The sequence below is a fragment of the Salvelinus sp. IW2-2015 genome, unplaced genomic scaffold (assembly GCF_002910315.2).
Source record: "Salvelinus sp. IW2-2015 unplaced genomic scaffold, ASM291031v2 Un_scaffold467, whole genome shotgun sequence".
Classification (NCBI taxonomy): domain Eukaryota; kingdom Metazoa; phylum Chordata; class Actinopteri; order Salmoniformes; family Salmonidae; genus Salvelinus; species Salvelinus sp. IW2-2015.
Genome location: NW_019942558.1, coordinates 959,803 through 966,896, shown reverse-complemented (window position 1 = coordinate 966,896; position 7,094 = coordinate 959,803). Strand labels below are relative to the sequence as shown.

The following is a 7,094-nucleotide window of genomic DNA, read 5'->3' as shown; positions in this document are numbered from 1 at the left end:
GCATAATCTATGCATGTTATTGGCCATTGGACTGCTCAGTCAAAACAACAAACTTTTACGATTAATCACTTGACTGGAACGGAACTACTGTTCGGAACTAAAACATTAAAAGTAGGCTATAGTTTGACGCATATCCTTACCTTGGACAAGCGTATCCAAAAGGCCTATCCAGTCGTGCGTGAAGATACCTTTAGGCAGATAAAAGCGAAGTACGGGTTGAGACACGCTCGGTATTGTGAATCTGTAACACTGATATAAAAGCACGTTTTCATTTATAATTTACATTGTAGAATGACCTGCAAGCCAATCAGAATCTAGTTTTAAACAATACCGTGGGTTCCATGGAACGTCACAAACATATTAGGCCACTTGCGTCACAGATTACAGTCACTGAACATGGGTTTAATAGCTATATTGGCTATATGTACATTATATGCACATCGTATTGAATTGAGATTACATTTACTGCACCACTGTAATTATGTAGCCTAATCCTATGAGGATCATATGTGAAATGTCAGAATCATGGCACATGAAAACATAATTAAATTGACTGCAGATTATAAAATCCACTATGACACAATATCCATGTAATTTCAATTAAATTACGTTGAACCAACGTGGAATAAACATTGAATTGATGTATGTACCCAGTGGGAAGTGATCAATTCGAAATGATTGAATACATACAGTATTACAAAGAAAGAGATACAAAAATTGCTTCGAAAAACTCTTAATTTCCCTGGGCCACCCAAACGTAAAATGTATGTACGGATTACTGTACATCGTTTTGAATGAAATCTCTGACTCCCACATATGTACAATCTCGCGATGTTTATTTCTGGCGCTTTCACGTTTGCGGGATTTTGTGACGTAAATGATGCGCAGGAGAGCGCCATGAAATCAGGGACATGGTCAAGATTGCGCCATGGGAGGGTGTAACATTTCCAGCTGAGGAACAATTTTGGGGGGTTTCTCACAAAGTTTATAGTTTTAGACTGCAGTTGCAATTTGTTTTTTTCACAAAAAATGATATCTAACCATACAATHAATAATTTTGTAATTAATCAAACCATTGACATATATTTTTGACTATTTCCAACGAACAAGCTAGCTATCGAAAAGTGTCAGCGTGTGTAGTTAAATTAGCCTGCTAACGTCTTCATAGCTAGTAGCATGTAATCAGGACATGACCAAACTGTTGCTGAGATAATGGATGTTGAAACTTCCAAGGAGGAAAAAAGGCATTGTTGAAACTCACTCATATGCTTGCGGTGTAAAAAAGGGGGGTGAATGCGATTCATACCCGAATACCCCAACCAAGGAGCAGCTTCCAAAGAAGCTGAGAAGTGAAAAGGACATCGTTCGCATCCTCACGGCTAAAATCAAAGAGAGCGCAGATGACATCATGCATTTGGTGTAAAAGAACACAATCAATATCGTTAACCTGAAGAAATCGATTGATTTCAGTGCTGACGAAGTAAAAACTCGGAAGCAGCAGAACGCAACATTGAACATTCAGGTTGCAAAGCAGAATAATAAACTCACTGAAATGGAGTCAAAGGTAAACGAGAATGACCGGTATAGTCGGAGATGGAGTCTTCGAATTTATGGAATAGCAGAAAAATCTGACGAGAACATCAAAGCAAGAGTGAAGGACATTTGCAGGGCAAAGAGATGGGGAAAACAACCAGCCACCACGACCAGTGATCATGAGGTTCATCTCCCGGACAGCGAGGGATATGACATGGAAAAGTGCAAAGAAAAATGACTATTTAAAGAAGAACAACCGGAGGTTCAAGGAGGATCTGACAGCATTTGACAAAGAAGCTCTGAATCGTCTGTGGCCGATAATTGAGAGAGCAAGGAAGGAAGGGAAAAGTGCATACTTTGCGGTACCGAAGGCTTTTGTTTAATGGAAGGGAAATTCACGCTGACGCCTAGTTTGTTGACTGCTGGACTTGTCAATTGAGTAGTGCAGGACTGAGTTTTATTTGCTAATTTGATAAAACTAGATATTTCTTGAGGAAAGAGCATTGTTTGTGTGAGCCAAACTTTTTTTATATATATATTTTTTTTTATGGCAGGGAAATTCGCACTGACACTTAATGTTAGCTTGATGGCTATTCGTTTTTACCAATCTATGGTACAATGTTATTTGCAATTGTATAAATATATATCATTTAGATCAACCACTTGCGTGGAGCAAAGGTATGTTTTTATTTGCAACTAGTAAGACCTTTTCTTTTTATGAGAACCCGATTCATGTGAACGTATACAAGTTTAATATTCTTCATATAGTCACTGTGATAGTAAATGTCCATTTCTGTTTTTCCTATTAATGCCAGGGGAATCTGTATTTTTTTTAAAGGGAGATCTTTATTTTTGTATTGTAAGGGTTTCATTCAAGAAACTCATGCCTGTTGCACAGATACTGCGTTTTGGAAGTGTCAATGGTGATGATATGAATGATATTTGGTTTTCGTTTGGTACTAATCGGTCAGCAGGTGTCCCTATTTTAAAAGGCAACTTTAAGGCTCATATATTGAGTCATGAAGCAGATAATACAGGGAGATGGATTATACTATTGGTAGATGTCAACCATGTTCWATTCATTGTTGTAAATACTTAAGCTTCCAATAACAAGTCAAGTAACTATTTTATTTAGAGACATTGAGAGGAAAATAAGTAAAATTATGTCTAAATTTCAATTGGCCAAAGTAATATGGGGTGGAGATTTTAATACACTATTACATGATAATCTAGATAGAGGATAGCAATTCTGTTTGTGAGATAAGGAATAGATGTCTAAGGTTAGGTGTTCTAGATATTTGGAGACATAAGAACCCAGATAAGATTATGTTTACATGGAGTACCAAAGATTTATCGATACAATCCCATATTGATTTCTGGCTGATATCTGCAGATATGGCTGACAAGGTTGATAAAATCAATGGTTCAATCGAGACTGTAACAGACCACAACAGGATCTCAATAAAGATAAATATGCATGGTTTGTCAACCAAAAAAAGTTAAAGGTTACTGGAAAATGAACAAGACTTTACTAGAGAATGAAGTATTTAAGAAGGAAGTAGTGTGACAGGTTAAAGGAAATACTCATAGCCTGTTATACATTAAAAAGTATTAGTAAGTTCATAGTATGTGAGGATCTTAAAACATCTAAGGTTAAGAAGATCATGCATTCAGTATTAGTTGATAGAGATTGATAACATTCATATAATTGTGTTAAAATCCGTCAAGCGTACAAAGGGTACGAATTGTGAGAGGAATGTGTAAACGTTATGTTGATTACTTTATTTTGTCGTGGGTAAAAGTGTTAATCTGTGATCTACTAAATGCTCTTAATCTATGAGCCTGAGTTTGATTGCTCTGGTCTCCACTGAAGTCCCCGGAGAAATCGCGGTCTTTTTCTCATTGCACTAAAAGTTTCAATGAGTAAACAATACCGTACCACTCTTGTGATCATTTCTCCCTTTTTTCAGGGGCGTAACAGTAGCAGGAATTGATGATAAATACAGGAATTGTGCCTGTGTTATGAATACGTTTGGAAGTTACTGGGAGCTAATGAAATTTGATTAAGGCTTTTGGCTATTTCAATGGGGAAAGAAATTGCTCGTGCCAAGAGAGAGAAAGAATATGACATCATAAAGGGAATAATGGATTAAACTAAAAAAAGGGAACTAACCAATCAGGAATTACTGGAGCTATCATCATTGCAAATGCAGTTAGACTGTATCTACGAGGAAAAGGCCCGGGGAGCGTTTGTAAGATCAAGATGAAAATGGATGGAAGAGGGAGAGAGAAATACAAAATATTTATTTAATTTAGAAAAGAGGCACGGCGAAAAAACTTCCATATGTCAATTAATGATTAATAATACTCCCAATGAAAATCCAAAAGAAATCTCTCAGCATGTTCCCAGTTTTATCAGAATCTGTATACATCAGCCCAGCCAACTTCCAATATGGATCTTTCTTAGACAATGTAGCAAACATTGCTAAGAAGAATATGATTTCAGGGATTTTTGTGATGATGAGTTATCTGAATTGAGATAAGACTGTATTAAAAGCCTTAAGGACAATAGGTCCCCTGGAAATGATGGTTTAATAAGCGAGATTTATAAATCATTCAAGATAAATTGATTCCTTTCATTCTTGCTATGCTTCCTTAAAGCAAGGTGTAATAACTTGATTCAATGGACATGGGTGGGGAATATTTGTGTGACGACCTAAAATGGGGGCCAGAAGCTCATCAGCACCCCATCTTATATGTCCAACCACCCTGAACGTCAGACTCTATTGAAGCACATACAGTGGTGTAAAGTACTTAAGTAAAAATACTTTAAAGTACTACTTAAGTAGTTTTTGGGGGTATCTGTACTTTACTATTTATAGTTTTGACAACTTTTACTTTACTACATTTCTAAGGAAAATAATGTACTTTTTACTCCATACATTTTCCCTGACACCCAAAAGTAATCGTTACAATTTGAATGGCTAGCAGGACAGGAAAATTGTCGGTTGGATGTACTGCCAAATTCTCTAAAATAACTTATGGTAGAGAAATGATCATTCAATTCTCTGGCAGCAGCTCTGGTGGACATTCCTGCAGTCTGCATACCAATTGCACAATCCCTCAGAACTTCAGACGTCTGTGGCATTGTGTTGTGACAAATATGCAAATGTTAGTGGCCTTTTGTCCCCAGCAAAAGGTGCACCTGTATAATGATCATGCTGTTTAATCAGCTTCTTGATATGGTGCACCTTTCAATGTAGATGGATTATCTTGGCAATGGAGAAATGCTCACCATTTTTTTTTTTTTTGGCGTATAGAACATTTCCGGGATCTTTAATTTCAGCTCATGAAACATGGGACCAACCTTTTACATGTTGCGTTTTTTTGTTCAGTATACTTTATTACAAATATAGCAGTATACAGTCCTCCAGATATCTGTTGACAAGGACATACATCACTGTGTATTTGTTACTCTGTACATACAAAAATTGCCTTTTTTTTTTTTTTTTTTGCCATTTTCCATTGTTACTAACTTGTACTGGTTAAAAGTATGATTTAAAGAAGAAGAAAAAACGTGTATGTTTTGCAAACCATGTTTAGTATATCTGAAAGAGACAATGACAAATTCATGGTTCAACAAGATATTATAGTCATCAAAGGGTAGAATTTTAGCATTGATATACTTATGATACAGTACTTTACAGCTTTGATTGGTCACAGAATATATGACATGAAGGGGTGATGTAATTATCTGAATTACTGTAGATTTTAATAGTTTAGTTAATCAAAAGTGAAGTATGGTTATAGGTCCAATGGGTGTTGTTCATATACCACTCTCAGACTCTAAATCAATATATTAGATACATACTATTTATCAGCATATTGACAGATTATTGCTATCAACTGCTGGTTACAAGTTATTTTACCCTGTTTGTGTTTTTTGGAACAATGACAATTAAGTTGATTAAAATGAAGTAGAATAGATAGATGGGCTACCACTGGTGTCACAGGCATCACAGGTCTTGACCACCATGTTGCGATGCTTCTAGGATCACATTGTTGTTGTCAGCGTAGAAGAGTACAGAGATGGGACTGAGCTTGGTGGGTGCGCAGCACGCTTTGGGAACCTCATCTGGCTTCAGAAGGTGAACCTGCCATTGAAAACGGTAAATCAGACGCATTCATACATGCACTTTCATATAGTCAATGATAATATCCTGTTATAAAAGAGATATGGGTTATTTAAGCAATAAGGCCCAAGGAGGGGTGGTATATTGGCCATATACCACAAACCTCAGAGGTGCCTTATTGCTATTAGAACACCTACTCATTCAAGGGTTTTTCTTTATTTTTTACATTATTTTTTATTTATTTAACCAGGAAGGGCTCATTGAGATTTAAAATCTCTTTTTCTAGAGTGTCCTGGCCAAGATAGGCAGCACTAAGTCATTACAAAAATTACAGACAAACATCATGAAAAACTACAAGTAATCTAGTAGAAACTATTGAATTCACAAGAGTATAACACAATCATAAAACAGCAAATTAAAATCATTGACAGGTCAGGGAATCAGTCTCAAGATCTTTCATCAGTGATTTAAAAATACCAATCGGGACGACAAGTTCTTCCAGTTTAAAAGTATTTTGTAAGATGTTCCAAGACGATGGCGCAGAGTACATAAAAGCTCTTTTACCAAATTCAGTTCGGACATTTGGAACAGTTAGCAGGATAAAGTCCAGCGAACGAAGAGAGTACCCACCACATTTCTGAACAATAAAAATGCCCAAATAAAAAGGTAGTAAACCCAAAATGGCTTTATAAATAAAAGTATACCAGTGACTGAGCCTACGAGTGACTAGAGAAGGCCAGCCAACCCTGGTATACAACGTGCAGTGGTGTGTAAGGGTTTTGCAGTTTAAAATACATCTCAAAGCGCCATGGTAAAGGGTGTCAATTAATCTCAAACACTGAGCGGAAGCATTCATATATAAAATATTCCCATAGTCTAGTAAAGGCATAAATGTAGCTAATACTAGCCTCCTTCTGGCTTCAAAAGAAAACGGGCCTTATTCCTAAAATAAAATTCCAATTTCAGATTACATTTTTTTGTAAGTTGTTGAATATGCAATTTAAAAGAGAGGCCGTCATCAATTAAAATTCCAAGATATTTATATGAGGTTACAACCTCTCTCCTTGCCCTGGCAGGTAGTAATAGGTGAACGGTTCAGAGGTCTATTTCTTGCTTTAGAAAACACCATTAGTTTAGTTTTGTCAGTATTGAGGATAAGCTTCAATTGACACAAGGTATGTTGAACAGTATAAAAAGCCATTTGCAAGTTCTGGAAAGCTTTTGTAAGAGACGAGGTACAACAGTAAAGAACAGTATCATCAGCATAAAAATGAAGTTGCGCATTTTGGACATTTCTGTCTAAATCATTTATATAAATAGTGAATAAGAGAGGACCAAGTACAGAGCCTTGGGGGCACACCATTAAAGACAGACAATTTAACAGACATAAGCCATAAAATTGAGTGCACTGAGTTCTATCAGACAGAT

The 7,094-nt window shown here is 36.3% G+C and overlaps 1 protein-coding gene across 1 annotated transcript in view; it reads right to left on the bottom strand.

Moving 5' to 3' along the window:
- Nucleotides 1-7,094, bottom strand: part of LOC112068376 (uncharacterized) — a 34,178-nt gene that overhangs the window by 3,115 nt on the left and 23,969 nt on the right. The gene's annotated exons all lie outside the window — the stretch shown is intronic.